This window comes from Cyprinus carpio, chromosome B19 (genome assembly GCF_018340385.1).
Source record: "Cyprinus carpio isolate SPL01 chromosome B19, ASM1834038v1, whole genome shotgun sequence".
Classification (NCBI taxonomy): Eukaryota; Metazoa; Chordata; class Actinopteri; order Cypriniformes; family Cyprinidae; genus Cyprinus; species Cyprinus carpio.
Window position 1 is genome coordinate 14,699,147 of NC_056615.1, and position 21,470 is coordinate 14,720,616.

Sequence of the window (21,470 nt, forward strand, 5' to 3'; positions counted from 1 at the left end):
AGCAGTCTGTATAGATTCTACATTTATTAAAAAACACTTAGGAGATGATAATGGAGTAGTGCCTAATACACATAATTTTTAACTCAAAAATTATGTTCACCCTATTGCTATTCAATTCTTAAGAATGTTTCTTAAGAAAGGCCATCTTTTCGCACTACCTGCAGATTCCCGTAATTCACAGATATCTTATTAAGAAAGAAGTTAAGACATTTTTTTAGATACATTTTAAGAAGTTCTTAAGAATGTTAAATTTTAGTTACATTTTTTCCTTAAGACAATGACAATGTCTCGCTGATCTACATAAAAACACCTCAAAGGCCATCTTTTTGTGGTGCCTGAAGATTACCATAATAATCCTAATTAGCGCTAACAATATTTTTGTCATAAGCTTGCTTGTGGTTTTTGAAGAACATTCTTTTCAGGATTTGTTTCAAAAGTTTTGTTTTTGGAAAAGTCTAAAAACAAAAGAACATTCTTCAGAAATTTGTTTTGAAATACAAAATATTCTTAACTTTATTCTTCAGTTAGAAAACAGTTACAAAGAATTTTATTATTAAGAATGTTTTGAGAACCCGGCTCCTGTATGACTTTCTCTCAACAAAAGGAGAATTTTTATTCCAATTTTCCAAAAACAATCGCAAAAAGTCCAGAGTGGTCTATAACTGGAGTTGAGGCTGTCAAGATCCAAAAACTATATATTAAAAAAAAAAAAAATCATCATTAAAGAGAAACAAAAGCTGTCCATACAGTGTTTGCGCTATATTTCAAGTCTCCTGAAATCATGTGGTAGTTAGTTTTTTAGAGGAACTAAGTGAAATTTAAAACATTATTCACTGACAAGCTTCCTCTTAACTGAAGATTTCAAATTTAGGCTTGCATTCAATTCAAGTGTGGCACATCAAGAAGTGTCTGATGTCAACAATGTCTCATCATTGACATCAGACCAACTGTGACACGTGCTGACACACCATAACTGAATTCAATGACAGAGACTACAGAACTACAACAGACAGAGGGCAATTTTGGTAAATAACCTTTTGTAGTCCAATGAAGATAAGAAAATCTCACAGGTTTGGATAGAGGTGAATGATGATAAAATTCTTATTTTATGACTGAACTGTCCCTTTAAAATATAAGGTCAACTGCAAAATTATTTCTAGCAAAAACATTAGCATGACTAGTCTCAGGTACATCTACAAGATATACCTCCAGCTCCTTTCCACAAGGCACGAGGCCCTTCCTCCCGAAGAATCTTCCAGAAACAGTCAATGAGTCCATTGTACGTGGTCTGGCCTGCACGGGCAGCCACTTGTAACCGCGTTTTGATAACATCAGCAGGGGTCACCAGGGATGCGGCAGGCATGCCTAAAGAGAAGTCACACATGTCAATAAAGAGTTTGATTTGAATTCATTAGAACACTTAAGTAATGACTTCAAGGATTCAGACATCATATTTGAATATAACAGATCCACGAATACAATTTAATTCCATTTTCAGGCCAGGATTAAAACATAAGCGTATGTAAACTCTGATTAATGCACAGCGTGCCGTGAATTAATTCTGTCAAATAAATACCGAAAGCCTATTTTATCAAATATTATAAATATCTCAAGCTGAAAACACCATTTATCAAACGGTATGCATCCTTTTTTTATTTAAAGGTCCAGACAATGCTTAATAATGAGGCTGGCGTAAGCCCTGTCCCACGCTGTCCGGCACAAAGGCCACTGAGGCACCAATTCAGCTCTTAATAGCCTAAATCAGCGATAGCATTTATCCTGAGCAGTCACACGGCCGGCATGCCAACTCCACCACACACAACATCTTTATTTTAACATCTAAAAAAATACTTCCATCTGAATAATTACATGCCTTTCTCTCTGTTGACCTGCTCTGATGAACAAGACCTTCATTATTAAGCACAAAGAACATAAAAATATCATTTTAGTCCTGTCTCTATCAGTGTTACTATCATTAGCAAAATCTAAAATGAAACACTTTCAAGAAATTAAATGTAATGTTGTTAAACAATATTAAATTACACCAGTTGGCGCATTAAAATTAAAAATAAAAAAACTCTGAAATATATGAAATTAAAGATTACAGATATGGAATTAAGCACTGTTAGCGTCCACACCAGTGGACAATATCGTCTATTTATTCTAAGCGCACACTCATCTGCCGCTTTCAATTTTCGAGCTTGTTATAGCAAGATCTGACTCTGATTGGGTGTCAATGTTTGTATCATTCATCAGCTGGAAAAAACATTCTGAAAGTGATTCCAACGATATCGTTTCTCTATGCCTTTATCGTTATAGCTGTGGTGTGGACTCTGCTATTCATTAATATTTTTAGACCTATATCTGTATCGTTATCTTCATAATTAATCATTCTTGGTGTGAGCAGGGCTTTATAGCGAAATAAATAATACTTGAAAAATCAAATACATACATCCATTTCCCCAAGAACAGGCAAGAGAAAGGGAAAAATCCAACTGTACTGTATGTTGGTCAATGCCCCAGAAGTCTGCCTGCCTCACCAATAATGGCACACAAACTGAGCGTGTAATTAAATTTCCCGAACTGACTGTAAATCACTAATTGCCTTAAAGCTCAAATTGCTGATAAATGGTAAACTGAGTGATACATGCCATAAGAACATACCTAACCATAAAAACTTGCTTTAAACCATCTGACAGATATAAAACTTTGGGGAAGACAGGAATGCTAAGCTCTCTTTGACCATGTATGGCTTTTCAATCTCATATCATGCTCAAGTCAAGAAGCAGTAAATCTAAAAAGGCAAAAAGGATTAGAAATAAATATTAATTCTCTTTCACGTACATTCCAAACCATACTGGCTTGGCAAAAGACGTCGTCTTTTCAACAATGTTTTCTTAAAGATGAACCACAAGAGTAAAATATTAAAAACAACATCAGATGTGGATCGTATGTTATACGTGACGAGGAAAGAGAGACTTGTAAAAATATTGCAAGTCAGATCTTGGATGTGTTGGCCTGGTCATGCCAGTATCGTTGGATCTGTTTATTGCTCCTGCAGTATGGTTACTTTGGGACTTTGAGATATTTTTTTCCTCTTTTAACACTCTCAAAGCACAAACTTCCAGGCCCTATATATTAAACAGTGGAAAATATCCGACCCTTGGCAGGCGAGCTGCACTTCAAAACACAGCCTAAATCACTGAGCACTCTAATTACGGCCAACCACAATGGAGCCAGCGGTGGCAGGCGGCTACCGGAGAGTGCGTGGTGGCTTACCCGCCAGCACCCCTGCCAGCAAAAGCCTGCCAGGTCCCACTCGCCCATCATTATCAGTCAGGGCCGCCTTGGTGTGTGCATAGCAGGGGAAGTAGATGGCCGAGAAGGGGATGTCTCTCAGGAAACAGGCTTTTGCTCCCTGGGGGCCGAGAAGATGGACACGTTACGTCAAAATCCAAGACGTTAATATTACATGAGGTATATTACAGAGACCTTTTTCATTCGAGGACCACAGAAGCGTTGCATTGTGAGGTATTCTTGGAGTTCGGTTTATGGTGTGTCAATGTCAGCCCTGTGGAATGAGCCTGTTTTGTGCTGTTTCTGACTTGTCACTTCAAATAAACATTCGCCATTGCATTTTTTTTCTCTCGCAAGAACGGTCGCGGAGACTATTCCTGTGTCTGTCACCGTAAACAAAGCCGTACCTTCAACGGGATTCGGTTTCCTCGTCTTTAGCGCGCTGGCGAGCAGCCAGGAGTGGAGAAACAGAGAGATTTTCCTCTCAGCAGAACGGTTCAAAGCCCGGCTGAAGTGCGCTTTAGACAGGCTTCATTAAACTCGCAAGGTTAATCTGCAGCGTGTACACAGGTAGAGCAGATAGCCGAGGTATCTCTTTCCTAAAGCGATCTTTGTGCTGTGCTGCGGGCCAGGGCAGACTGCCTGCTGCGAAAGCAGATAAAAATCACCCCTGCGTCCAAAAGACCAGGCCTGGCTCATCTGCTTTGGCAGAACCCGGAGTGCCGGAGGTGAGGGTTGCATTAATGTGGGAACATCTGGATCCACTGGCCCTCAGTGCACATGATAACTGGACTACAGCACACTCGCAGGTGTGTGTGTGTGTGTGAATGTGATATGAAGTGTGTGTCTTCGGTTTGGAGCACGGGCAGGGAGTGGTGGAGGCCCTGCAGCGGCAGAAGGGGAGAGGCGGGGTAATTAGGCTGACAAAGACAGCTCTGTGCCTGGGCCGGACCCTGAGGAGCCAGGCCGTCTGAGAGAAGCAGGCTGCAGCGCGTCTCCTGCACTCAAAGCACATTGTCCGCGCGGCTCAGGAGAGACACAGATGGAGGGGAGGCACCGGATTCGACATTCTTACACACACACAGGCTGTTGTGTACGGTAGCGAACCCCCCCGACCATGACTCTGAAATAAAGGCTCCTTTCCCACGACAGGCTGACAGGTGAGCCCTGGAGACTTACCTGCCTCGGCCAGACGACAGGAGCAGGTTTTTTTTCAAGTGACCAGTCATGTGATTTACTGAAGTGAAGCACATTCTACTGTAATCTACTGAGTGATATCGAAACTGTACATGAGGTATTGATACTTTAAGACAATTAGGGAAACAGAAGGCTGGGTTTGATACAACAGATACAAAAGAAACAGCTACACTGACTGAACCGATTGAATCTGAGTTTTGTTATTGTGACAACAGGATTTTTATATATATATATATATATATACATATATATATATACATATTAGTGCTGTCAAATGGTTAATCGCGGTTAATCGCATCCAAAAGGTTTTTGTTTACATGTGTGCTATGCATATTTATTATGTATATATAAATACACACACATGCATGTATATATAAATATAGTCATGGAAATACAGTACATGTATCAAAATATATACTGTATGTGTGTATTTACATACATAATAAATATACATAGAACAAACACATATTATTCAAACAAAAACTTTTATTTTGTATGCGATTAATCGTTTGACAGCACTAATATATATACACACACACACACACTATTGTTCAAAGGAGGTTTGGGGTCAATATTTTTTTTTTAAAGAGATCAATACTTTTTTTCAGCAAGGATTCATTAAATTGATCAGAAGTGACAGTCGATACATTTTACAAAGATTTTTATTTCAAATAAATGCTGTTCCTTTAAACTTTCTGTTCATTCAAGAATCATGAAAAAAAAAAACGTCAGCTTCCACAAAAATATTAAGAAGAAAAACTTATTCCAATATTGATAATAATAATAATAATAATAATAAAACACCAAATTAGAATATTTGAATGGTTTCTGAAGGATCACATGTCACTGAAGACTGGAGTAATGGTTGTTGAAAATTCAGTTGTAAATTGTAATAAAATTTAAATTGTAATAATATTTCATAATATCAGTTTCAAATGCAGTCTTGGTGACAATTAGCCAAAACATTTTTACATGTTACTGACCCCAAACTTTTGAATATATATGTATGTATATATATATATATATATATATATATATATATATATATATATATATATATATATATATATATATATATATATATATATATATATATATATATATATATATATATATATATATATATACATATATATATATTACATGCTTTGACATATCGAGCCATGGTGCTTGAGTGGACAAAGTGGGTTTGAGTCCAACTTGTGTCATATATAAACACACACACTTTTTTAAATCATTTAGACTTTAGGTTCTCCTCTCTTTCCCATTAGTTCTTGTTCTCTCTACTGTCTCTAAGTAGTGAACATTCAGTTATTATTACAGCATAAACCAACATCAAGTGTCTACATATAATTAGCACGGCACATAACACCTACGCAGAGGTGAACACGCCTCATTCATCTCTCTCCAGCTGTCCATAAAATGTCAGAGAACGCAGCCACTGGATGAGATACGACCCAACGCCATCATGGCAGTCCCCACAACGTTGTTTACACCAAAACACTCGCTCTCCGCAACCTCCTGCTCTCCAAGCCTCAGGAATGCAGCCCTGCATCCCTGCTCAGATGCATTCGGAATAACTGGAGATCTTCTCCTGCAGCGCTGCTGAGCCTCATGGGGAAAACAGGACACAAAAGCAGCACTCAGGGAGCCGCTGGGCATTCACTGTTATGAGAGGCTGGTGCTACCTGGTCCGACTGCTACAGCAGACCGTAGGGGGTGGATTGAGGCCTGATGGTGTGTGTGGGTGGGTATGTATGAGACTTGCTGGAGAATGTGGAGCATGACTGAGGCACTCAGGGATATAAGAGGGAGTGCAGGGAGTCAATCCACAGGTGGGAGGCGCTAGAGAGCTGAGGACGCTCTATAGGTCTTTAGTGTGGTACAAGGTGGGTCAAACTGTATTTTGAAGGGATACTGGAGGAGATGTTAAATATATAAACACTTATATACAAATATACAAACACTATAATAAATGTAATAAAAAGGCTTAGTTCTGCATAATTTTAGGATAGGTAGTATGCATATAGACATTAAGATTAAGCGTGCACCTTTTTTGGCATTTATTGCTCATGACCCCTTACTTAATATTTATAGAGAAAAACATGAAAAAAACACAAAAATCAATATAAATATAATTTTTTAAATGTTTTTGAACAATTTTTCTTATTTTCACCAAGGCTACATTAATTTGATCAAAAATACAGTAAAAATAGTAATATTGTGTCATTTATTTAAAAAAAGTTGTTTTCTATTTCAATATATTTTAAAATGAGCTGAATTTTCAACTGCCATCCAGTCTTTAGTGTCAAATGATCCTCCAGAAATCATTTGAATATAATAATTTAAGGCTCGAGAAACATTTCCTATTATTATCAATATTAAAAAAAGTTGTGCTGCTTAATCTTTTTGTGGAAAATATGTCACATTTCTTTCAGGATTCTTTGATGAATAGAAAGTTGAAAAGAACAGCATTTATTTGAAATAGCGTCACATTACATGTCTTCATTGTCACTTTAGATCAACCTGATGCATCCTTTCTGAATAAAAGTATTCATTTCATTTGAACTTTCTTATTTTCTTAAATTCTTAAAATAAATAAATAGCTTATAAATGCAATGAATACTGAATTTTGCCAAATGCTGACAATTTGCATGAAAACACTCCTGCAACAGTTTTATATGGGGTAATATTTCCCAATACCCTTATATTGTTTTATTACATAGGCAAATGTATATACCAGTGAAGTACATACCTGTACTTTAAGCACCTTATTATGTGAATTAGGTTTCAGGTTGTTTTGTGTGAATGTGACATACCTTGTACAGACCAAAGAAACCCAGGTCACGGATGACAGAGAGAGCGCTGACGTGTGGCCCTGTGGTGATTTCTCCTGCCACCTGCAGTCAGATCTTCACAATCTCCAGAGGGTATGTGAAGATCACCTGAGATCCCCAAGCCTGAAGATCAACAACACAAGCATACAGGTTTTCACAGAGCTTCATGAACAATCATGTTTGTGAGTGAGAAGGGTTTGCTGAATGTAAGTCATCTGAAATAAGTTTGTTACAGCTGTAAATACGTTCTGATGAACTCAAAGTGAAAAAACAAAAATGACAAGCAGGAAGTAACATGATATTCATGTCATAAGAGGACAATGCTTTAAACCAGGACCTATGATTGTGCTATTGTCACTCTTTGTAGGAGGAGGAGGAGGAGGTTATACCTGCCAAAGACAGACGGTGCCTGAAACATCACACAGAATGCAGGCCCCTGGGGGCCTTTCAAAAAAACAACCTCATGTCTCCAACCTTGTACTTGTGAGGCAGATAAAAAGCATCTGCAGGTTGGAACAGGTTCCTCCGAGCTCTTTGAAACGGTTCGGCTTTGACGTGACGGCATCTGAGGCTGCAACAGAAGCATTTAAACATGTCTCGCCAAAGAGGCTGGCCGCTTGCCGCCTCCGTGTCCTATCTTTCCTGTTGCTCCTAGTTACTGAGGCTGCACGCAGAAAAACAGAGCAGTGTAATTAGATGGAAATCAGTTTCCATGGATTTCTTCTCCTTCCCTCAGCCCTCCTTTTGAATACAGAAGGGCCTTACTGTTTGTTTGTTGTTGATTTTATTCCTCTATTCTTTCAGAGATATTAACGTACGGGCCGGGGCGTCTTACGGGAATCTGGTAATTTGGTTTAGAATCTCACAAGTGTACGCATTTAAAAATCCCATTGAGTACGAGGCAGCATATTTAAAAATAAAGATCATTATCATCTCATTGAAGGTGCACTTTAAATAGGATGGACCACAATGACCCGCACTTTCCTTCCAGAGGAAATTACAGCTCAGACATGCAGAAAGAGGTTCCTACCTTTCAGAACTCTCAGCTCTGACTTAATAGTTGGCACATTTCATGAATATGGTTCATTTTTAAGTATTAGAGGCACAAACCCATGGGTTTAGAAATGTTAGATTAACTATTACCTATAATGATCTATAAAATAAACCTCCTGTATTGACTCTAACAATTAAACTCTTTCATTTTCATCACAGTGAAAGAAAGGTTTCAATTTCATATACTAAAAACGTAATGTTTAGCTGACTGCACACAACCCTGTGACAGAAACAATTCACCAATTAAAAAATTAATATAATAAAATTTATTTAATTTGTGACACACAAATGGTAACATTATTTGGATCTTTTCTACAGCATAATGAGAAGATTATATTGATAAATAATCACATCTCATATTCTCAATTTTTACACAAATTGTAGTGTTGACTGCATAAAGCTCACTCCTAAACCCTGTTACTCAAATTATGTGGGAAAAAATTACTTTTTTTATTTTTTTGATTAATTATGAGAAACAGTTCTCAAAAGCAAAAGTTGTCTATTTAATTTTTGTTTAATTAATGTTTATTGCTAGAAAAAAAACTGGCAAATTCCACACGTCACAAATCAACATTTTCTGAAGGTTAAGCACTTCCTTTCACTGAACAATTTTTTTTTTTTTAAAGTAGTTACGCGTTTCACATCCTATTTTGTACCCTATTCATGGAAAATGCCACTTATTTATGTGGAAAGTAATCTTTTATGGTTAATTATGGCATCAGGGCCGAAAGCAATGCTCCCCCCCCCCCTTGTTTTGGCAAGGAACAATGCACTAAGGAGAGGGCCAGGCTATTAGCTGCATTAATTGGGTACTAATTGGATATTTAAAAAGTTACACAAAGAGAACAAGCAAAAAGCAAGCAATAACATCGGTTAGAGGGAGACAACAGATCAATCATCTCTGGCGGAGAGGCAGTTTAAAGAGCGGGAAGCACGCGCTGCAACGTGACTACAAGAAATGCGATTTGAGTGCAGAGTGAGCCAGCGTCGGCTTGATAATTCGGTGGTAATTACAAGGCAAGGTAATCCCCAGAGGCACTGAGAGCATGTGTGCGTGTTTGAGGGGGGGGGGGGAGATACCTAATACACTCTTTACTGACGAGATGAGCGCAACTGAAGACCGAGCACGTAAGCATCACACACACACACAAAATGCTACAGTCTTCTAAAAACAATAGCTCACCGCCAGACACAAACATTAGACTCCCTTCATTAATACTCGTTCACATTCCTCGCACTTAAATGGGATTACACAAGCGTTTTCATGCAGAAATGAGACCACTGTGATAAAAAAAAAGTTTCGCAACAGACTAACAAACCTTTACGAATGCTGAGAAACAGCGGACAAGCTAAATTACACAGCTTTACAACTCACACAGCAAATGAACAAAGCGTCACTGTATGCACGCCACGGTTTTTTTAGCGTTGGCTAAGCGAGTATTTTGAGTAACCCAGCCCTCAAATGAAGGCCAGCAACAACCAGATAAGAATCCGGCCAACTCCTCGGCCAGCGCAGCGTGATGTTCTTACCAAATGACCAACTCTTGGCAACTGTCAAGGGCCTAATTCAGAGGCTGCAATGTGAGAAGAGACGAGCTTAAAACATAAAAAAAAAAAAAAACAAGTGCAATTTTAATCACCACAGTTTCATAACTCTCATCATCTCTTGCTTTTCCCCCTCTCGTTTTCTGTGATTTTTACTCTCCTCCCTCAGACAGGAACATTCACGGTGTGCAAATCAGCAGTCTAGTCTTTTCCCTCTCAAACCAAATAAATAAATTTGATTTGCCGTGGCTGCAGTGTCAATAAACGTGGCTTTGAGCGAGCGGCGCATGTACAGGCGTGAGAAAGGGAGCGGATCCTGCCAGGCCAAACATTGGGGATTCGGGCCGGGATGAAAGGAGCTGTCAGAGAAATCAGAAAAGGAAAAACACATCTCCATGGCACAAGCTCCCTTTCTGAGCTGACTTCATCTGCAACCAACCTGATGTTTCCGTAGCCATCTCTTTTCAAATCTCAGAGCTGAGATCTTGTGGGCTAAATGCACTCATGTCGGTATAATCAACACTCACAATCATCTAGGAGCCTGTGACACTTTTAAATGGAAACCCACATGTGTAGAAATGTTTTAGTGATCACTGTCATATGAAAGAGGGTCTTTCAGCAACCTGGGACAGGGCAGACTTGAAGAAGCAGGGTCTGGTTTTGACAGGTCTCAGGTACGACACAAACAGGAAGGTTACTGCTTTCTGAAATCCGAACTGAAGGTATTTGCTTTCACACAGTTCAGACAAGAACGAACTGAAGCATATGTAAACGATGTATTAATAATGTCAGTTTCACCTTTACGCTTCTAATGAAAAGGGTAAGTGATTCCCTGTTAATGCTTTTGAGGGGCAGCAGCAGACTATGATTTAGAGGTGAGATGACAGAGGAGAAGTGTTTTATGCATGTTTTTAAACATTGATGGGTGCTGAAGTGTCTTTTCAATCACCTCACAAAAGGTGAGAAGTGTTCCCTCAGGCCAAGGCTTAGACCTCAAAGCCCTCTGACATTCAAAACTAAACTCTTTATTGTCAGTGTACTGTTACAGCGTGATGTATGGATTATGTTTGCATATCAGAGAATAAAGCTACCCACACATCTGCCAGCCACGATTTCAGCAGGTATAGGAACGCTGCTGTCTTTTTGCATAGTCTTTCCTCTCTCAAAGTCATTCACCTGTGAAAAAAAAACAATGTAGCATCAGTTATCTACAGTTTCTTGGAGGAAGAGAACTTTTATGGCAGAGGGGTTTTTTTTAGATTTAGCAGATTTAGCACCTACAGAAATCTGCAAAAAGTTTTGTAATTTTTTTCCAGAATTCAAATGCCTCTTGCATGTTGTACTGGGATTGTTTTAGCACCCAATTCACTTAAGAAAATGTGCAAAAGTAACTTAATTTAAATGGGCACATCTATAGCAGTCTGCACTATACAGTAGTGCCCATTTAAACTGGATTGCAGGTTGTCAGTGAATAAGCATGTTTTTTTGTGCATTCCTAAAATCTTCCTATGGTAGCCTATTTGTGCCTCAGAATAAAAATTAAAAAACAACTGTGAGACAGTCACAATTACAAGAAATTGTCATTATTGTGATATACTGAAATCACAATTGTAATATATATAATCACAGCTGTGAGATAAAGTTGCAATTTTGAAATATAAAGCCCCAACTGTGAGAAAATCACAACTGTGAAAAGTGATGTTGCAATTTTTATATGAAGTTGCAAATTTGAAATACAAAAACAACTTGTGAGATATCAAGTCAGGATTTTGAGCTATATACTGTAGTTGCCATTTTTAAATGTAAAGTTGAAATTTTGGAATTTAAAGTGGCAATTGTATCACAACTGTGAGATATCAGGTCAGAATTTTGAGATATAAAGTCTGATATATAAATATAGATATAAATTAAGTTGCAATTTTGAGATATAGTGGCAACTGTGAGATAAAGCCACGATAGTGAAAAATAAAGTTGCAATTTTTATATGAAGTTGCCATTTTGAGAAATAAAGTCTGATAAATATAGATATATATTAAGTTGAGTTATAAAGTGGCAACTGTGAGACAAAATCACAATTTTAAGACAAAGTAAGATATAAAAAGTCAACATTTTGAGATATAATTATAATTTTGGATAAAAAGCTGCAATTACAAGATATAAATTCACAAGTGTAAAATATAAAGTCATAATTCCAAGAAAAAAAAGCTGCAAATATGACACAAAGAAGCCACTGTTAGATACAAAGTTATGATTGTGAGATTAAAAGCCACAATTATGGGAAATAAAGTATAAGTGATCCTGCTGATGCTCAAGTCAAGAATGCAAGAATGCACACTGCTTTGACAGGGGATCAAACAGAAAACAGATTCACTTCTTTTTCAATAGGCTAAGGCGAGGCACTGAAGTCAGGCAGCAGGCGGGTGGGAGAAACAGAGGGGTGTATTTCTGAGGAGTTAAGGGCTTTGGTTTTAAGAGGCCACGCTGATGTGGTGAAGGCAGAGCACTTACTGTAAGCTTTATGGCTTTCTCGGGAGCCACACCCAGAAGCTGCGGTACGAGGCCTATAATTAGAAAACAAGTTGATTAAAAAAGACAGGGGTAAGGGAAGCACAACTTTCCTCAATATAAACGCTGCAGTGCTGCCTCCAATTCCCTATCATCCACACACTAATGAACACTATTGATGTGGAGTGTTTAAATATTGGAAACTTAACAGTACTACAAACTCTTTTTCCCTTTAAAAACAGCCTTAACCCAAGTTTACACAGCCCTCAATTACAATGCAGATTTTTGGCTTAAACAAAAATAAACAAAATAATCTGATTTAAAATTGATGACCCACCCCCGGCAGTAACAAACAAGCGCTGTAATGTGGGCATAGTATACGGGTCTAAATAGGCCACACAGCTAGATGAATACAAACATTTGCTGCATGCATTGCCTACGGAGTGCATTCGTGTCTATGTACAAGCAAATGAATTAGAAAAAAATATTTTTCAAACGTAATCATCCATTGCAATTCCTGTAAACAATTATTGTTCTTGCATGCTGCTGATTGTTTTGTGTTTGCCAGGATAGTGACATCATCGGCTGATGTCTTTACCAATTTCTAAGCATCTACTTTGTCAATAAACAATCAGTGTGACTTTGCCTGAGCAAATATGTGTCCTGAATAATAGTAAATATGCCCTGCATTAAAGGATCGGATAAGAAAAGCTGAAAAAATATGCTTTAGAATAAAAAATAAAATATAAAGAAATTTAAAATAAAAAATATATATTTTCTTTTTACCTAAAATTATAGTTTAACCTAATAATCAAACATTTTTTTTTTTTAAGTTGCATTCAAAATCATGTGGCTCAATATTCTGCCTTTCACATCAAGATAGAATGGGAATGGCAATTGTATATTAAATGTACACTAAACTTTGTGTTGGTCTTTAAAGTATTTTTTATGCATTTTCTAAAAGCCAGGACTTGCCACTTCCTTGTTTAAAAACTTAACTATTTATATGTAAAACAAAAGCATTTAGTGCTCATTTCAAATATAGCGCTCTCTGTCATAAAGCACTGATATGCTCGGTTAAAACGAGAACTGATTTTTCATACCATTCCCCTGTTATAATTCTGCACGGGTGATGAAGATCTCAGCCTCTCTTTTGTCAGCTTTATGATTGACAAATACCAGTAGTTAGTGTTCTCAATGGAGGTCACATGGCAATTGCACCTTGCAATCACAATTTGAATCTGTGACCTCACAAAAAGCTTTAAAAACTCATGTTCCAGCTCTAAAAGCAGAGCAGATACTCATTATCTGAGTGCCATTGACTGCATAGAGCATTCATGTTCTTCATTGTTAAGTTCCTGTGCTGGTATGTGCCCTTTCATGCTCTGCACATTGTCCCCTCAAGCAGCAAAGGTAGACTTAATCTCTTCAAAGCAGGTAAGGTCAGAGGGAAGATGACCTGCCCCTGGCTTTCATGAAAACGCTTTTTGTTGGTGCGTCACCAATGGCCTGGCTGCACGAAGCCACTGACCTCTGTAGAGGCCGAAGAAGCCCTCGTAGCGTACAACCTTCTTGAAAAAGTCAAAGCTGTTCTTGTACATCTAGTCCATAAAGGAACCTGAAGAATGCTGGTTCTGCATGCGGGTCTTCACCAGGTCGATGGGGTACATGCAAGTGGCACCCACAGCTGTCATGAGAGGAGATTTGTTTAAAACTATGTACAATATGGAATAGTAAGACTGTTCAAGGAATAGTTCACCCAAAAATTTTGATTTGCTAAGAAATGTATTCACTCTCAGGCCATCTGAGACGTAGATGAGTTTGTTTCATCATCAGAGCAGATTTGGAGAAATTTAGCATTACATCACTTATCAATGGATCCAATGCAATGAATGGGTGCCGTCAGAATGAGAGTCTAAACAGCTGATAAAAACATCACAATAAACCACAAGTAATCCACATGACTTCAGTCCATCAATTAACATCTTGTGAAGTGAAAATATGTGCATTTGTAATAAACAAATTCATCATTATGATTAAGATTCATCTTTTAGCTTCCGGACAAAATTCTATAATATTGCTTTCTCTAGTGAAGTCATCTCATCTGAATCAGGAAAGAAATATGCACAGATAAAGCTCCGCTTGCATGTGAAAACAGTCTAAAACAGTTCTAAACAAATATGTTGTTGGATTTTAATGTGAGAGGACAACAGGAAACAGTTTTCACTGGAGGAAGTGTTATTATGAATTACAGATTGGTATTTTGGCCAGAAGCAATGGTTTAAAGTTTAAATGTTTTAATGATTGATTTGTTTCTTAAAAACACTTTTCATTTACAAGACATTGATTAAATCATTTACTTGTGGATTATTGTGATGTTTTTATAAGCTGTTTGGACTCTCATTCTGACGGCACCCATTCACTGCAGAGGATCCATTGGTGAGCAAGTGATGTAATGCTAAATTTCTCCAAATCTCTTCCAATGAATCTTAATGATCTTGGATACCCTGAGAATGAGTACATTTTTAGCAAATTTTCATTTTTGGGTGAACTATTCTTTTAAAAGAGATGTGCAGGCTGATGAAGGACACATCAAACAACAACAAAAAAAGAATGAACGGAAAGAAAGTCAGGATATTTTGGAAGAAAACATCAGTCAATTCTTATCTTAACTTTGGGGTGGACACAAAGGGGATACAGCACCGACAGGCTTAATTAAAGAGTGAGTCGCCCTGCACTACCTCCTCATTACCTTGTCTCCTCTGAGAGAGCCAGACTGGAGCCAAACACAGGGCCAAGCACCACCTCCTTACGTACACACAGTCCAACACACACACACCTCTGATCACTGACAGGTACAAAAGAATCTACCCAGCAGGTTCCCATGGTGCATAACCTCATTAAACTGGAGAAATAGCCCCCTAAGAAGGCAATAGGGCAGGCTTTGTTTTTCTTTTTGTCCAGTCCTGCTATCTGTCTTGTGGAGGAGGGGCTGCTGCTGGTGCAGGCTCAGGTAAAGGAGTGGTGCACAATGATCTGTGACTGACTCACCTCCAGCCACAGAGCCCAGGGTGAACCTGTACGCCGACTCAGCGGCCTGAAGCAGAACGGAGTGAGACACATCCCCACCAGACTGCTGTGGACAGAGAAAATACAAAGACAAGACAATCAGAACTGCCACCATTATGCTTTTTAAAGATTTTGAGTTATCAGTCATATAAATGGTATTTAGATTATGAATAAAAAGTTTCAAAGCTGTTATCAAAAGCAAAGGAAATACAAAGACAAGAGAATCAGAACTGCCACCATTACGCTTTTCAAAAATTTCTAGTTATCAATCATATAAATGGTATTTAGATTATGAATAAAAATTTGCAAAGCTGTTATCAAAAGCAAAGAATGGCTTTTTCTCAGAATAATTTAAGATGAGAATAGAATAGAATAGAATAGAATAGAATAGAATAGAATAGAAAGACAACATTTTAATATAATATAACATAATATAATTGCATATAAGGAATGCGTATGTAGAAACTTTTGACTAATCGCTGACATAATTTCATTCTGCTTTCTATTAGTTTAATTTCTGAGAAAAAGAAACATTAGGATTTTACAACATAATAAAATACTTAATTTAGTTTGATCCAGTATCCCCAGATATGAGAAATGCTGCTTTTATCATAGTGTTAGTCGAGGCAAGCAGAAACCACAATCAACTGGGTTCAATCATTGCTCTAGCCACGGCTGTACCCCCACAGTTAGAGAGAGCACAAGAAATAAGGCCAGCCAGAACCATCCAAGCGTCCCATGCCGCATTCCCCGCCAGAGATACAGTTGCCCTGCCTACCCGAGACCACCTGTCAGGAACCTCAAGGTAACTGCGCCCCCTCCCAGACTCACTGAGGGGTTAAGGGTGTGGGATGAACTGTGTTGGGGGGAGTGGTGAGGGAGAGCTGGCCAGCAGCCCATAAGGCCAGACCACAGCCCAAAGCAGCTCATTGTGGTGGGACTGGCGTCTCTGTCCCAGGCCCCCGCTTCGTATGGCCCTGCACGAAGAAATAACTCAGCCCTCAATGTGTTTGGAAGCAGAACTTCTGATAAAATAAAGAGGGAATATCTAGGCACAGACACACTCTCTTTCTTTTCCCTGTAGAGTCTTCAAGCCTTTCTGTCTGTTTTCATTTCCCCTCATCTCACCATCAGACGTTGATAAGTTTCCTCGACTGCTGGGCTTGCGTTTCATTTACAGCTTTTTATATGTGTGATCTGTGTGCTGATGACAGATTCAGATATTCTCTTCTTTCACTGCTCTGGTCAAAGCGAAGACGAGAGCTCAGCAGTAGCTGACGGAAAAATCCAGAGGGGCTGGAAATGATGCGTCGATCAGAAGCACTTACTTATAAACACAAGTTCTCAAAATATGTCTTTAACTTTAGCAACCGAGACATTCAAAAATGAGTGAATCAATAACATCAATATGAGTAAAAGTATTGCATTTAGATAACTATAACTTGTTAATGTGATTTGACAAGTTATCTAAGGATATAGAAGTCACATTTCTGCAATGTTTGAAAAAAACAAAGAAAAAAATAGAACAATACACTATGGGTGTGTCCAAATCCGCTCCCTATTTCAGTTACAAGTGTGCTAACCAGAGAGTCAAAATCGTTCAATCACTGTCAAAATAATTCATGTATACGAAACATTCCCAGAATTCATGATAAATTCAACTACATTCATTTATCAGAAATTCTGTCATGCCTTTAGCTCAAATTCTCAGTAAATGAGTACTGTAAATGCATGAGGAAAATGCCTTATTTCTGTTTTTAAAAGAGATTTTCTTTGTAACTGTCTTCTGAGCATCTCCTAATTTATACACTACTGTTCAAAGGTTTGCTGTCAGTAATATTTTTTTTTGTGAAATAAGTACTTTTATTCAGCAAGGGTACACTAAATTGATCAAAAGTGGCCGTAAGACATTTATAATGTTACAAAAGATTTGTATTTCAAATTAATGCTGTTCTTTTGAACTTTCTATTCATCCTGAAAAACCTGAAGAAAGAGTAGCAGTTTCCACAAAAATATTAAACAGTACAACTGTTTTGAACTTTGACAATAAGAAGAAATGTTTCTTGAGCAGCAAATCAGCATTTTAGAATGATTTCTGAAGGATCATTTGACATTACTGGAGTAATGATGATGAAAATTTTGACTTTTTAATCACATGAATAAATTATAAAATTTAAATAAATAAATGCATTAATTAATTTTAAATAAAATTATAATAAAACAAGAAAATAGTTTAAATTGTACTTTTTAAAGTATTTTTGTTCAAATAAAAGCAGTCTTGGTAGAGACTGTCATTGACATTTTTTTTTTTTTTTTAAATCATACTGACATTAAACTTTTGAATGGTAGTGTATGTTCACAATATACATTTATATTGCATGTGTTTAGTGGCTTTGATTTATTACATGTTGGTTATGTCTGAATGTCATTATGCATGTGTTATCTGTTTATCTTAAAAAATGCAGGGGAAAAAAGTGCATATTTTAAAATGGCACTGTACCATAGCATATCATAGTATCATAGTGTCCCAAAAGTTAGTGGACCAAAGCCCAGTACCAATCACTATAATCTTTTAAGACAAGTTTATACTCCGAGTTTCTGAGGGGTACCTGTCTTTGAACCTCAGCAAGGTTGTAAGGAAGAGCTCCCGCCTCCAGAGGTGCAATCATCTCAATGTCAACTAAACCAACACATCTGTAAAAAACCAAAAACATGGGCAGACATAAATAAACAGTTAAACAGATTCCTTTTTTCTGCCTTTTCAGTGCACAACATCTCAAAGATGTTTGAGGAAACGTGGTATAATGTACCCTCACAAGTAAAAACCTCCAACATCTTGACTCAAAGTGAGGTAGGTAATTGCAGTATCACATTGCAAAGAAATAATAATGTCCAAAAACCAACTCATGATCACCATTTGCTCCATTTGAGACCTACCAGTAGTGTCATGAGTCAGTTCATAGGTCGTGGCATCTGACTCTTCAAAAATGTTCATGTGATATCTTTGGTTTTGGAAAGAGGGGTTTAACTCAGCATGATTACACCGATCTATGGCTCAGAGCAGATATTTTGGAAATATACTTCCAAGCTCATTACTGTTCTGGTAAGAACATTGCACTGGTTACAGCAGTGTGGAAACATATGTGCCGCGACATGCTGCAGGAAAGTTAGAACAAGCTGGACCGTGTTCAAAACCTCCCGCTGTACAATAATAGGAGGAGTCATGTATCATCAACTATGCAATTGCCAGAACAAGACTAGAATAGAGAGACCAGAAAACTTTTCTCATATAATTACAGAAGAGTCAAACAATGCTGTTTTTAGACGGCGAGAGTGGCTAGAGGGCTCTGAAACACAGGCTGAGCTGAAGTATGTTATGGCTGAGCCTCGAACCCTCCTCTTGATGGGGAGAGGCTCTCAGACGATGATTCAGCAGGGCCCTGTCGCCATGGTGACTCACCCTCTCGGCTCAGACATGTCAGCCAGCTGGAACAGGATGTCCACTTCCAGAGGGGTCACCTGGCCAAACCTCTGGGCAGCAATGATGAACTCCTCTACCAAACAGGAAAAAAATACAGAATCATTTAATTACTGCTAAAATTTAATTTATAGTAATCAACAAGCTTGTTTCACAAATATACACAGTGGCCTATTCGAAAGTTTGAAATCAGTTTTTCAAAACCCTTTTTGACATTTATGCTCACTAAAATAAGTTTTTAATTTTAATATATTTTAAAGTGTAATTTATTCCTATGATGGCAAAGCTCAGTGTCACATGATCCTTTAGAAATCATTCTAATATGCTGATTTGTTGCTGATCAAAAACATTTCTTATTATTATCAATTTTGAAAACAGTTGTACTGCTTAATTTTTACATGGAAACTGCAAAACAATTCTTTCAGGATTCTTTGATGAATAGAAAGTTCGAAAAAACAACATTTATTTAAAATATAATTTTTTTTATAACAATGTAAAAGGCTTTACTGTTACTTTTTATCAGTTTAATGCATTTTGTTGAATAAAAGTATTAATTTCTTTAAAAAAAAAACAAACAAAACAAATCTTACTGATCCCAAACTTTTCAACTGTAGCAAATTTCACTTATAGGAAGAGTTCACCCAAAAAAGGTCATCATTTACTCACCCTCATGTTGTTCCAAACCTGCATAAGTTTATTTTATATGTTGAACACAAAAGATTATATTTTGAAGAACCCAACAGTTATTGGTCCCCACTGACTTCCATAGTTAGGGAAAGAAATACTGTCAATGGGGACCATCAACTGTTTGATTACCAGCATTTTTCAAAATATCTTCTTTTATGCTCAACATAAGAAACAAACTCATACAGGTTTGGAACGACATGAGGGTGAGTAAATGATGAGAAAATTTTCATTTTGGGATGAACTGTTCCTTTAAGCCACACTTTAAAAAAATATGACTATATAACTAAATAAAATATTAAATCAAGTAGCATCTGCAAACAACCTTTTCTCAGAACTTTCATCAGTCATCTTTGCTATTTTTTTATCAAGCTGGTAGCAAGGTCATTTTCAGTGGATGCACTGTATTAAGTCAGTGGGTGAATTACGTTTGAAAGTGAGCATTGCTGTTTCTCAGTCACTCAGAATGGCAGAGCACATGAAGTAAATACTCTGAAGTACGGTCGGACAGTACGGTCACATACAGCCTATATGTTCCCAATTATAGCTGTTACAATTATTCTTTCATGTCAAATATTGCCTATTTGTGTCTTTAATTCAATTCCAATTTATGTGGTATTTGTTAAAACTAAACAAAGAAAAAAATAATAATAATATTTTCCACAAGTAATCCTTAGGTGCACAATAACAGCTGAGGTAAGATCTCAAATTACCTCAAAATGCATGAATGCTGCTCAGAAGAAGAGCTCTTCATAGAGGAATTCAGTTACATGCTTTCATTAAAATGACCCTAAAATGACCCTATATGTACAATGTTCCTGTGGCTCAGTAGTAGAGCATTGCGTTAGTAGTGCAAAAGGTTGTGGGTTCAATTCCCAGGGAACACACATACTGGTAAAAAAAAATAAAAAATACATATAACCTGCATGCACTGTAAGTCGCTTTGGATAAAAGCGTCTGCTAAATGTAAATTACAATGCCTTGCACCATCCTTTATTAAAATAAAAGTCACTTGATTTGAAGTTTTGTTCATAGAGTATTACAAGCCAAATACATTTCAGTGTCACTGAGTGATCCCTACCGGATCATTAGTAAATAATTAATTCAAATATTTAGTAAGTCATATCATTGGTTGTGTAGGTTGCAGAGTGGTAATGAGCAGAATGAACACAGACCGGTTAACAGTGGGATTCCCACTGCACTGGTATAGAGTGACTAGCCTGAAAAAGGCAGCAAGTGTTCTTACACAGAGGCCTATTGAATCAAGGCCAGCTCAGCTTACCCCGGCCTTAAACACGCTGTGAAGTGTGAAGAACGCTCCAATCAAAGATCACGCAGGGCATCCTTCTCTTCAGCTCCCTCCAAAAACAAACACCAGCTACTGATAAGTGTGAGGAACATGCCGCCAAGAGCATTTGACCTGCCAAAAATCATATTTGATTCTACAAAAACTTTGAAGTATCACAGCGGAAAAGTAACTTGCGGAAATCACACGGAAGCGATGAAATAAGTGAAATGAAAGCAGTAAGATGATCCACATTAAATGTTTTTATACATTTGCAAGCTCTTTTTTTCTATCTGCGTCCTTTGTGCGGTGTAGCAAACGATGGCTTTTGCAATGATGAAACTATGCTTCGGAGTACCGCTCAAAACATACGGAACCAATCAGCTGTGGGTCAACAAGAGAAGTAGACATGGAAATTCGCACGCATAGGTCCCAGCGGAGCCCGATGGCGGCCTACAGCCTCTGTGGGAACAGCAGCGGTAAATGTAGTCTCCCCACCCCTGGCCCGGTCTCCACAGGG

The 21,470-nt window shown here is 37.7% G+C and overlaps 1 pseudogene; it reads right to left on the minus strand.

Moving 5' to 3' along the window:
• LOC109111200 overlaps window positions 1–21,470 on the minus strand; it is a 39,337-nt pseudogene that overhangs the window by 3,513 nt on the left and 14,354 nt on the right.